This window comes from Ailuropoda melanoleuca, chromosome 15 (assembly GCF_002007445.2).
Source record: "Ailuropoda melanoleuca isolate Jingjing chromosome 15, ASM200744v2, whole genome shotgun sequence".
Taxonomy (NCBI): domain Eukaryota; kingdom Metazoa; phylum Chordata; class Mammalia; order Carnivora; family Ursidae; genus Ailuropoda; species Ailuropoda melanoleuca.
In genome coordinates this window covers 51,170,716-51,184,530 of record NC_048232.1, presented here as the reverse complement: position 1 = coordinate 51,184,530, position 13,815 = coordinate 51,170,716, and the positions used below count along the sequence as shown (strand labels likewise).

General features: G+C 35.7%; 1 protein-coding gene across 7 annotated transcripts in view; it reads right to left on the bottom strand.

The window, feature by feature from the left end:
* Window positions 1–13,815, bottom strand: part of NAV3 (neuron navigator 3) — a 570,381-nt gene that overhangs the window by 249,545 nt on the left and 307,021 nt on the right. The window lies entirely within an intron of this gene.

The window sequence follows — 13,815 nt, the reverse complement described above, 5'->3', positions numbered from 1 at the left end:
CCAGGGACTCGTCACTTGTGACACAGCAAAACTCCCTTCCCGGATGACTACTGAGGAAACTCCTGTTTGCAAATCAGTGGGGTTTTCACTCTTTCCCCTGGTTCTGTCATACTGAAAATAATCCTGCCTGTCTTTGTAAAAGGAAACCACCTGGACTGATTTATACAGGAACCTATTATAAACATTTCTGTTTCTCTGAGACTTTATTAGATTTGTCATGTGAGATACTGTATGTGACAATATTTTGGCATCAGGCAATGAAATAATTGCAAATGCCAAAGATATTTTATTTGGACTGTCATCTCCCATTTAAGCCTCTTGAAATGTGTTTATATAAGAAAATAGAGGAAGCAAATACAGTTATTACATAGAAATTACAATATACAATTGAGGAGTGAATTATAAATTACAAGGTTGGCAATTTGTAATAAAGTAGAGGTGACTCTTCAATAGTAGATTAGGATATAAAGAAAAGCTGGGACTGTTAAAAATTGTCATAAAAATAAAACACCACTAATTTTTCAAGTGTTATGAGATACCTTCTAAGGTAATCTAAGTATAAGGAAATAAATAAGCATTAAGATGTTTCAGTTTTATGGGTGGCTCATATGAATATATTAGTAAGTTTATAACAAGGCAGACTATGATATATAATGTAACAGAAGACCACAATATCTGAAATGACAATAGAGGAGAGGAATTGATTGAGAAATATACATATACAAATGTGCTATAGAAGCACGAACTAGGAACATAGTGGAACCTGGACACAAGAAGCGAAGGGAAGGGGAGCCTACATAGCTCAGTCAGTTACGCCTGGCCTCTTGGTTTCGGCTCAGGTCCTGATCTCAGGGTCCTGAGATCGAAACCTTACTCAGGCTCTGAGCTCAGCTTGGCGTCAGCTTGAAGATTCTCTTGCTCTGCCCCTCCTCCCATGTGCCTGCAAGCTTGCCAGTTCTCTCTCTCAAATCAATCAATCAAACAATCAATCAATCTTAAAAAAAAAAAAAGATTGAAGGGACGGGCCTTCCCCACAGAGGATACCAGATAGATACAGAAAGGCAGAGTGAAAGGAATCAAAGACACAGTTGGAAAATTTGTAATTAAGGTAGCAAGCCTGAAATTAGGACAAATTAAGACTGGAAAGGTAAATTGTATCTTTTCATCATAAGCACTGAATGCCGAGCAAATTATTAAAAAAATATATTACTTTTTGTTTCTAACAAAACCAATGCATGTTTTTGTAAAAATGAAACAAAATAAATCAGAAGTGTAGAAACTAAGAAGTAAAAGTTTTCCTACAACTTGCAACCCCTACTCACTTTTGAATACTTTGGTATGAATAATTCTAGAATTTTGTTCTATGCCTACACTCCACAGGACACTACATTACACATCTTCGCATACATACACACACGATAGGATTTTTAACAAAATATGGCTCAAATTTCACATATCATTCTGTGCTTCTCAACTTTTTACGTAACGATGTTTTAATAACACTGCTACAACCATTTTACCTATATGTATATCTCAGTATTTTTGATGTTATATTGTACATAATATCAATCCTCCTGTTGATATTTGTTTAAATATATTTCTATAACACCTAAAGTTGTAGGAGACATCCTTAAAATGTATCTTTGTGCACTTACACCCTAGTATTTTATAGGACCAATACCTAAAATTGGGACTGTTAAGCTTTTTAAAATAGATCCTAGGCACAAACATTCCAAATTACGACTCAGAAGTCAAAGAAAGTACTTCTTTAGTTTGGAAAATATAGAGTGGCATCTTAGTGCAATGTAGCGGTGATTAAGTTTCGTAAAAGACTATAAATAGTTGGAAGCATCCAAACACATAAGAAAAATATATGCAATAGCAATATTATACCTCCTTTCCCTATGTCCATGATCCTTTTTGTATCAAAGATATTAATGTGAGAAAAGGTACTTGCATAACTGTCCTCTAAATTAGAAAACAAAAACATGGTTCCTAGATACTCTTATATGGGGATAAGTTTCTTCAAAATTTTATTCTACTTGTATTTTCTATTTTGCACTACGAAAATATATTTTTACAAGGATTTATACTGTTCAGAATCTAAAACATTGAGGACTTTCCCCTCATCGAGACATCAGTCAAATGACAGCATTAATTGGCCTTCTACTAGAAATTTAAGGTTGAATCAGACTTGATTTGTGCCCTTATCCCCATAGGCAGTAAGTCATAAGGACCAGTTGACTGACTTTAAAGCAACCCAAAAAGATGAAGAACATAAGTTCTGGAGTTAATACACCTGGCTTTGAGGCCCAGCAGACAACTTACTGCCCTCGCCCCTGCTCCCCACCCCAAAACATTGGACAAGTTTCTTATCCTTTCTAAACCTTAATTTCCCCATCTGCAAATAAGCATGATAATAATATGTACATTGTAGGATTGTGTCAGGACTAAATAAGACAGCACTTGTAAAGTGCCCCTCACAGAGTTAGCCCTGAAGAAATATCAGCTCTTATTATCATCATTACGGCATTTAGTTTTATTTGCTACAGTGGCTTTCCAACAAATATTTATTAAAGTTATTGTTTTGTAGAGGTTAAAAAATTTGAGAAGATTGGCGGAAAATTGAAAAAAGTGGACTCCTTTCATTTTTTTAAAAGATTTTACTAATTTATTAGAGAGAGAGAAGGCACAAGCGAGGGAGAAGGAAAAGCTGGCTCCCCACTGAGCAAGGAGCCCCACTTGGGGCTCGATCCCAGGACCCTGGGATCATGATCAGAGCAGAAGGCAGACACTGAGCCTACTGAGACACCCAGGCACCCCAGACTCCTTGCTTCTGACACTACTCATGTCTCTGACGACTCCTGCTTTCTTCCTGATTTACTGTGCCCACCGATCTGTCTGCCATCCAAACTCAGAGCCATGCATCTAATCTTAAGGTTACCATATTCTCATCCCCGTCTACAAAGCCTCCATTGTGACTTCACCTCCATCAGGCTCTATGTTGCAAGTATTTTGTTTTAAGAAGGTATTAAATCATGCAAAAAATACTTATTCAAATACACGCAGAATGGAATGTATTAGAAATGAAAATAAGAATATTTTCACTCTCCTAATGCATGTCAACAGTGTCTTAGCCTCTATCCAAATTGCTCCTGAAACTTAGGTGAGAAAACAGATGGGAAGCCAGCTGGTTGGCCTCAAGACTGACTGGAAAAGCCTCTGATTTAGCTCATAAAATGTTTTTTACTTGGTCCAGGATTTCTTCCAGAGGAATCCCAAGCCTAAGTGCTTGGACTTGTCTTGCATCTTTCATATGTGAAACATTGCTCAGAGCATAGTCTCTAACTTTAGTTGCAACCAACAAAATCAATTCAGACTATATAAATAAACTGAAAGTAAATCTCCACTTAAAAAAGTCCTTATACTTATTCTTTCTTAATATGTGTAAAAGATACTTGAGACCCTTAAAGCAAATCAGTATCTTTCAAAAGGATGTTATAATCTAAATGAAATATGAAACAATTACAAAGTAACTTATAAATATATTTTAATGTTATATTTAAAATTATTTGTGTCTTTTACAACTTTATATATATAAATTGGAGAAGAAAGTGGAAACATGAGGTATATCTTTAATGAGACAGTCTTCGAGCAAAGGACACATGATATATAAATATATGCAAAACTCATCAGTAAACTTACTATACTACTCTGATAAGAGAGGACACAAACAACCTTGTCAACTGTCACATTAGAATCTATTGTTCAAATAAATATAACAGAATGGTAAAATCATGTCCAGATTTTGGATCTGAACTACAAAGTTGCCTCTGGTTCATTGCCACACACACACAAAAGTCATAATATTTAAACTCTTAGCCTCACTTGAAAGAACTACAAAATGAGTGGTAATGATTTCTGTAGGATTATGTTATAAAGTAACAACTACAAGTTTTTCGTGAACAAATTGATATAATTGGGCACAATTAAAAATTAATTATAAATTAATCAAATTAATTATAAATTAACATTTATTCACAAAGGCCTGGCTGAAGCTTTAAATATAATCTATCTCTAAATATCTGAAGTCAGTTTTCCTCACCTGTTTTAACTCCAATATTATAAATATAAATGTCTTCTCATGTGGTAATTATATTTTAGGAAATTCTGAAAAATTAATAAGATTAGACTTACCAAAGGATACTTAGAAGTTCAGGTAAAATCATATATACATTAATTCATTTACTGTGATTAAATATGATAAAAATCAAAGGTACCATGGCATAATTTGTATTTCATATTAATCAGCATGAATTTTAGGGCCTATTATGCAATAGTATGCATTCTTTGAGGAACACTCCATATTGTTGGAATTTCTGCTCTCTCACTTAATATCCATGTGGACATTGACTGAACATGTATTTTCTCTCAGTGTCAGAGCTTTTGTCATCTATAAAATGGCAATAATAGTATTACCTACTAATGGGATAATTGTGTGGATTGAATGAATTTATACTTTTGGAACACAGCCTTTCACTTAATAAGAGTTCGTCAAATGTTGAATATGATTATTCACTATTTTAATATAAACTACATCTATATTATAATGAGGAGTTTATTAATATTAGGAACTATTATAACTTTCAAATCCTTACATCTTAGCTATCTGCCCAAATGTAGTTAACCTAACTAAGGAAAACTGCTGCAAGATGTAATGATCTCTTAGCTTAGTCATTTGCTCTTACAATATTTCTCTTACAGTGCTTATTTCTCATTATAAAGTAATGGGTTCAAATAGAAGGCAATATATGTGACCATACTTGCTTCTGTCCAGTGAACTTGTCACAGTAAAACAACATCAGAAGAACATCTTTGATTCCCCACAGAGTCCTAAGGTTTTGTTTATGGTATTTTTTTTTTTTTTTTTTTTTACTACGGACAACATAACACACAACATTTGTATATCACAGCAAACTGCCCCTGAACTTTTAAACCAATATTTAATTTGGTATTTGATGAGTATAAGTAATCTAACAGTTATATAAAAATAATTACGACTATTTTTGTTATTGCATGCACTATTCTTAGGTATATGAAAGTTTCAAAGAAATACAGTATTTAAAATGAGTGTTAAATGATCAAAGAAATGTAAAGAATTAGTACGGCAAAAGTGGACTTCATTTAAGTCAATAGTCTATTTTAATAGAAAGATACAAATCTATAACCCGGTTAGAAAATATTATAAATAAATAAATAAATAAATAAATAAAATCTTAAAAAACAAACTCAATCACAGACTGATTCATTAGTTGCTATTACAGAACTGATATGAAAAAGAAATCCATGGAGTCTAAACTCATAACCCTTACAGACTTCTAGACATCTCAATACTGAAGAACATGTGGTACTATTGTGAAGCGAACCCATTCAGATCTTTTGGTCACATTGATATTGTTACAAAATATGTAATAGATTCACCAAGTAAATGATTGAACTCAGCTGGTTTATTTCATTTTTACATCAAGGAAAATGCTGGCTTTTATGGAGTTTCTCAATTTTATGTATAATTGCACCAAAAGGAAGAAAATATCTAAGAATAAATTTAACCAAGTAGGTGAGAGACTTATACTCTGAAAACTATAAGACATTGATAAAATTGATTGAAGAAAACACAAACAAATGGAAAGATATACCATGCTCATGAATTGGAAGAATTAGTATTGTTAAAATGTCTGTACTACCCAAAGCAATCTACAGATCCAGTGTAATCTGTATCAAAATACCAATAGTATTTTTCACACAACTAAATTATATATCCTAAAATGTGTATAGGACCACAAAATACCCTAAGTAGCCAAAGCAATCTTAAGAAAGAAGAACAAAGTGGAGGTATCACAATTCCAGACTTCAAGATATGCTACAAAACTACAGTCATCAAAACAATATGGTAATGGGACAAAATAAGACACATAAATCAAGGGAAAAGGATACAGTGCCCAGAAATACACCCATGTTTATATAGTCAATTAACCATAACAAAGGAGGCAAGAATATACAATGGGGAGAAGACAGTCTCTCCAATAAATAGTGCTGGGAAAACTGAAGAGCTACATGCAAAACAATGAAACTGGACCACCTTCTTACGGCATATACAAAAATAAACTCAAAATGGATTAAAGACCTAACTGTGAAGCCCAAAACCATAGAAATCCTGGAAGAAAGTATTGGCAGTAATCTCTGTGCCATTGGCCTTAACAACATATTTTGGATATGTCTCTTCAGGCAATGGGAAAAAAAGCAAAAATAAACTATTGGGATTACACCAAAATAAAAGCTTCTGCTCAGTGAAGGAAACCAACAAAATAAAAAGTCAACCTAATGAATAGAAAAGATATTTGCAAATTAATATCCAATAAGGGGTTAATATCCAAAATATATAAAGAACTTCTACAACTCAACATAAAAGAAAAACTGATTAAAAATTGGACAGAAGACCTGAATAGACATTTTTTCAAAGAAAACATACAGATGGCCAACAGACACATGAAAATATGCTCAACATCAGGGAAATGCAAATCAAAAGCACAATGAGATATCACTTCACACCAGTCAGAATAGCTAATATGAAAACCACAAGAAATAACAAGTGTTGGCAAAGATGTGGAGAAAAGGGAACCCTCATTCACTGTTGGTGGGAATGTAAATTGTTGCAATCACTGTGGAAAATAGTGTGGAGGTTTCTCAAAAAATTAGAAATAGAAATACCATATGATCCAGTAATTCCGCTACTGATTTATTACTCAAAGAAAATGAAAACACTAATTTGAAAAGATATATGTACCCCTAAGTTTATTGCAGCATGATTTACAATAGCCAAAATATGGCAGCAACCCATATTTCTATTGATGGATAAAGATGTGGAATATTACTCAGCCATAAAAAGAGTATGAGACCTTGCCATTTGAGACAACATGGATAGACCTAGAGGATATTATGCTAAGTGAAATAAGTCAGACAGAGTATACAAATATCATATGATTTCACTTATATGTGAAATCTAAAAAAACAAAACAAATGAACAAACAAACAGAAACAAGCCCACAAACACAAAGAATAAACTGGCAGTTGCAAAAGGGGATAAGTTGGGTGGTGGGTGAAATAGGTGAAGGGGATTAAGAGGTACAAATTTCAGTTATAAAATAAATAAGTCACAGGGATGCAAAGTGTAGCATATGTAATATATAGTCAACAATATTGTAATAATGTTGTATGGAGACTATACTTATGGTGGTGAACACTGAGTAATGTATGGATGTGTCCAATCACTACGCAATACACCTGGAACTAATATAACATTGCATGTCAACTATACTTCAAGGATAAAAATTACTTTAAAAAAATCAAGGTTTTTTTTTTGTTTAAATAAATTGAATAAAATGTATGAAATAACTTTGTGGAGGTTTCGTTCAATTTATAAACCTTAATTATGGCAACAAAGAATATTGGAAAAGCATTTCTTTTTCTATCTAAATCTTTTGGGAACTTGAAATAAAACTTCAAATTTGTGCTAGAAAAAGAATTTTCAAGCTAAAAGGTTAGTTTAAAAGTGAGTATTAATGAGTCAACAACTGCAGAAAATTAGTGAATGGTCTATGAAAGCAGACAAATTCTAAAGTAAACATAAAATTGATTCTGATTATTTCCCTTAAATTTTTCTTCATTTCTCACATCCAATCTCTGACCCAGTTCTGCTAATTCTATATCCTTAATGCCTCTAGACTCTTCTGCTCCATTGCTGCTATAATCACCCTGGTGCAGCTTTTCATCATCTCTCACCCAAATTGCTTTACCAGTCCTAAAAACAATCTGAGTGTAGGAAGACTAAGCATTGAACTATTCTATACAATAGTACAGCTAGTGATTGGTTTAAAATGCAAATCTGATCAAGTAATTTACCTTCCTACCTAAAAATCACCTAACAGCTCCCACTTACTTTCAGAAAAGAAATTTCCTTATGAAACCAATTTATTCCTTTCTAGAAGTGAATTGGTTTAAAGTAGCCAAAAGGGGGGAAAAAAAAGGAAAGGAAAAATAAAAAAGGAAGGTGCAGCTGTGAAGGCTCTGGAAGAATGAAGACTGAGGAAAGCCACGCAAAAGGATGAGCTTTGACAAACAGGAAGAAGGGGAAAGCATATTCCATGAGTAGATGCAGGGATAATGGAACCTACAAAGGGTAGAGGTATGAAATAGCATGCTGAATTCATTGAATATCAAATAATTCCATTTGGTCAGAGCATGGGGAAGAGGCATATGGGAAGATTAGAGGTAAGAGACTAGGTATCAGTGTGTATGTGTGTGAGGGGGTCATATATAAAGTTAAGATGGCTGCATCAATGCTTTTTGGTGACCGTTAGCTTATTTATATGTAAGGGCTATAAACATGGCAGCTCTGGCTCTGGGGCAGCTATGAAGGAGAGTTTAGAGCAGAGAAAAACTGCACAAAGGGAGCCTACTTAAAAGGCTAGTGGAAGACTTCCACTTTCTAGATGGTGAAATATTCTTCTGCCCTGTATTTTCTAGAAAGGCTCCCTCAATACAGCAAGTAGAAAAAAAAAAACAAAAAAAACCTCAAACTCTATTTCCCATGACCACAATACGTGAATATGGAAAACAGATGAAAGAATGATAAATGATTTAGCAAAGAGGAATAAAGAAAGAGTAAACCCGCAGGAGCCTGCAGAGGGAGACAGCAGAGCAATGTAAGCAGATTTTCCCACAGAACTCCAGAGGAACACAGGAAGTGTGGGCAGCAGACCAAATAGAAGGTGGGGTGAACCAGAGTCAAGAGGTCTGTGACTACTTGCCTCCCCCTCATGCTATCAAGAGCCAGTAAGTATAGGCCAGGGAGAAGCCAGCTTTGAGTTACTAGGCAGACAGGAGGGTGGAGGCATGGGAATGAAAACAGGTTAAATGAAATCATGCACCCTGATGTTGGGACTTCAGCAACTGTCTTCCCCTCTCCGTTCCTTCTCCTCCAGAAATGCAGGATTATATATCGCCCACCCTCAATCCAGCCAGAAATGGAAATCTTTCTCTGACAACAGTGATCATCCCTAAGACCAACAGACATTCAGGTTCAAGGTAACCAGTCAATCAACTAGCGGGCCAGTGGATAGCCTGTAATGAATCACAGAGGACAATAAGAATTGTGTGTTTGTAGGAGCACAGCTTTTTACTGTCTCATACTTGATAAAAACAGAGTTAGAGGTTACCAAACATTTGATGAAATCCTTTAAAATAAAATATAGATGCCAGATAAACAGATAAAAAAGAAGTCAGAATAAAATAGAATGCAAGTCAGGAGTAGAAGAAAACTTTAAGAATATTATAATATTGGTGTCTCCTACTTGGACTTTAAAAAAAGCCTGGCTTATACCCTTTACGGCCACCTCTATGTCATCCATACAAATGATACACTCAGAGTTGTACAGTCGTGTGTGGCAGCCTTGATAGGCTAATATAATAGAACTCTAAAAATGCCTTCATTTTTTTATTTTAAGAAAATACAAATATTTCTTTAAATTTTTTTAAAAAGGCTTGATTTTAGTTGTAAAGGAGAAAACTTCTCAGTGCTGGCCAGTATATTAAAATTCCAGTCCATGTCACATATATTAATAATAATATATTCTGGGACACCTGGGTGGCTCAGTTGGTTAAGCACCTGCCTTTGCCTCGGGTCATGATCCCAGGGTCCTGGGATAGAGTCCAGCATCGGGCTCTCTAGTCAGGTGGGAGTCTGCTTCTCCCTCTCCCTCTGCTGCTCCCCCTGCGTGGGCTCTCTCTCTCCTCTAACAAATAAATAAAATCTTTAAAAATAATAATAATATATTCCATGTGAAGGGATTACCAGTCTTAAGTAAACACGAAAAATCTTCACATACATGCATAAATGTTACTTTCCATTAATACTCCATTTAACTTTCCCAGTTCTTTGAGAGATAACTTCCTATCTGAGAAAAAAAGACACCTAAGCTGTCTACTGTATTTATTGTGGCCATAAGCCAGATGGAACAAATAATCAACATCGATATTTTCAACTCTGATACACGCAATCCTACCCATCCCAGTGATACACTTCCTTGATACGTAGCTGTAAAATGCACCACTCACCTCAAGTTTCAGATTTTACTGGAACCAAAATTATACTGATATTTTCACTTACAACTGCATTTGTCTGTTTAACTTTATAGCAACAAATTATTAGCTTGGACTGTAATGAAATCTACTTTCACTCTGGGGATAGGAAATTTTTAGATGAACAGATATAGACCTCAAGGTAAGCTGATAGGAAAGGAAAGGATAGGACTTTGTGTGAACTCCAGTGTGTTCTGATTTTTTTCACCTGTGGTTTCTTTATAGAGAAAAATAACCACAGCCATAATACAAACCGTGGCATCCATTATCAAATCAAACCAACCAACACTGATTGACCAGTGTTATACTGGGTATTGTAGGCAACATTAAAAAGTAAAAGCCATATAGTTTGTCCTTGATGAGGGAGGGTAAGAGGGGGAAGGGAACAGGTTAGCCAATTTTGAGACCCCGCTGGGTCTTCTCTACAATGATGCCTGCCTGGTCTTTCCCCCATCTCACCTATTGAGTGGCATCCCAGCTATTGGATTCTTTGTCCAAATCAACACTTCCCATGCTCTTGTGAAGACACCTCACCACTCACTTGAGGCCATATGTATCACTCTCTAATTTTTACAACTCCAAATGTAAGGAATACTTTGTCTCCTGAGTCAGTATTTTCTCCCCTAACCTTAAGTATTAATCATCCTGGGCAATTTCATTATTGGTGTGGACTATCCGTCAAATACTATGCCTGAAATTAAATATATAATGAAGAACCATCTACCCTGTCTCAAACACATAGTGCCTATTATTAATAATCTTCTCTTCTACACACAATATGGCATTTTGTAAATTTTTGGAAAACAAGTTGAATCCTATGATTACATAACACGATTCTGGTATTAGTGTGTCTGTAGGCTCCACACCCAACATAGGGCTTGAACTCATGACCCTGAGAATAAGAGTTGCATGCTCTTTAGACTAAGGCAGCTAGGCACCCAATTCTGGTATTAATTTAAATTTTATTTCACTTAATCTCAATTGCATTTCCACTGTTACCAGCAGTATGAGAAGAAAAAAAGTGTGTGTGTTGGCGGGGGGTTACACAGAATTCTTTCTCCAAGTTGTAGTGTCTATTAGTAATGGTGTTGAGAGTAAAGCTCTGTTTTAAACATGTAAAATAACTTAATTCACTCAATCCTCAAAGCTCCCTAAGAGGCTACTGTCATTCCATTTGAGAGATGAGGATCTTGAAACCGAGAAGTGAAGTATTTTCCCCACGTCACAACAGTAAGTGCTGCACAGAACCCAGATTTTCTGGCTCAAAATCCACACTCTCAGCCCAAACAAAAGGTAATATTTCATTTACGAGCCTTCCCTAATTCCAACCTCCTATAGTTATTTCCATTATATCTGACATCCATCTCCAAGTATGGTGAAAAGCCTCCTTTACTTGACTGCTACAACATCTGGCATTTATAGAATGCTCTATGGGGAATGCATCCCAACAGCTTGCAAAATTCTAATAATGCAGGTGAGAACATGAGCTAAAATCTGCATATCAAACTGCACCAAAGAGTGTTTTAGGAAAACAGTGAAGAGAACTTTTAGTACTCACACTTTTCTAGGGGGAACAAGGGCATGCTACTTGACATTCTTTTACTTTCCTTTTATCTCAGTCTGTAACTGATGTAAATTGATAATGCAAATGAATTCAAGTTAAATACTAGCAACCACCGTCCAAAGACCAAATCACATGGCCGATAATATGTAAGAAAATAATGTTGGTGAAACATAGAGAGTAAACATGTCTATGTCTTAGCATTTCAGAGTTTCTAGGCTTCTGAATTAGGTATCTCCAATCACATACCAGTAATTAGCAGTGAGGAATTGGTTGAGAGAAATGCTTAGTGTAAACCAGTGATTCCCAAAGTATGGTCATGCATCAACACAGTCAGAGTCATCCAGGAACTTGTTAGAAATGCAAGTTCTCAGTCCTCATCACAGATCTACTGACTCAGAAACCCTGGAAGTGCGGTCAGGAACCTGACTTTTAGCAAGCCCTCCAGGTGATTCTGATGGTGCTAATATTTAAGAAACCCTGGCACAGATGAATGCTATTCACAGAACTGCTTTTATTTCTAGCGCTTTATTTTTTTTAAAGATTTTATTTATTTATTTGACAGCGAGACAGCCAGCGAGAGAGGGAACACAAGCAGGGGGAGTGGGAGAGAAAGAAGCAGGCTCCCCGCAGAGGAGCCTGATGCGGGGCCCGATCCCACAACGCCAGGATCACGTCCTGAGCCTAAGGCAGCCGCTTAGCGACTGCGCTACCCAGGCGCCCCTCTAGCACTTTAAACTCTATTTTAATGTAAAGAGGATGCTATTTCATTGTAAGGGAAAGGCAGCAAAAGGCTTACAGCTTATATAGTATTTCCCCTTACCACCTAAATGTTTCTTGCTACCAGAAAAAAAAAAAACAAAAAAACGCACCGAGCCCATAAAATACTGATTGAAAATGCCCTTTGCAAACCATTCATTCCCATGTTTTAAATCCTTTAAATGATGAGTGATAAAGGTAAGCATCCATTTCAGAGGTTTTTTTCCAAATTAAAAAAAAAATCATTTCTTTATTTAGAAAGAGGTGAAGAAGGAGTGGTTTGTGTTTACTTAGGCTGAAAACATAGAACTTGGAAGCTGAGAGAGAACACACTTCCTGCTGTGCTAAAAAGTCACAGTGGAAAGTAATGGAAATACAAATGCATCACCCTAGGGGTCATAATACATACAGCCAGACATCAGGAGGCAACAGGAATAACATTTGTGGGGGGAAAAAAGGATACTTCTCAAAATATTTGTTCTCTTAACATCTTTCTTTCCTTTTTGCAACATAACTCTAAGCAAACGCAACACTACTTGGAAGATTTTGTTGAGCCTTACTAGAACATATTCTATTTTCATAAATATGTGAAATGCTTGAAACGATCACAAATGAGAAAATACACACACATATGTGACACATAGCGAGATCTGTCATCTAGTTTGCGATTTCCTAAAGACACTTCAATGAAAAAAATAAAAAAATAAGTAAATTAAAAAAAAAATAAAGACGTCTCAGTGGACCCAAGTTATATCCCAATCAGACAATTATTTATCAGCTTCCTGCTGGTGGTTTCTCTTCCTGCGGGGACATGTTATAGCGCCACATCACCACGGGGAGGGGCTCGAGCCACGTAACTCAAGCCCATCAGTCAAGAGTGGTTGCTACTGTGCCGCTGGGTCACACTGCAAAGGAAAACTGCTGACATAATGAAACAGCCCCATGAGTCAGGCTCCCGACCATTAAGAGAGTATCAATTCTTTCGAAGTCACCACACTGTCACCTTAAAAACCACCCTATTTCATCCTGAAATCCTTTCATTTTAAATGAACCCCAATTGCGAGATTGCTAAGGATTCCATTTGAATCCCTTACAAATTATTGTACTACAATAAAGTGGAGAAGAAAGTGGAAAAAAGAAACCAAAAACACAGGTTGCTCACTATATGATTTGATATTGTATTTGTATGCAAATACAAACAAAGAAAAACCAAAGATTCCAACTAGGTCAATATTTTAAGTTCAAGTCCATAAACCAAATTTTACAGTCTGTTTCCTTGTGAAACCTAGTCCTATGAT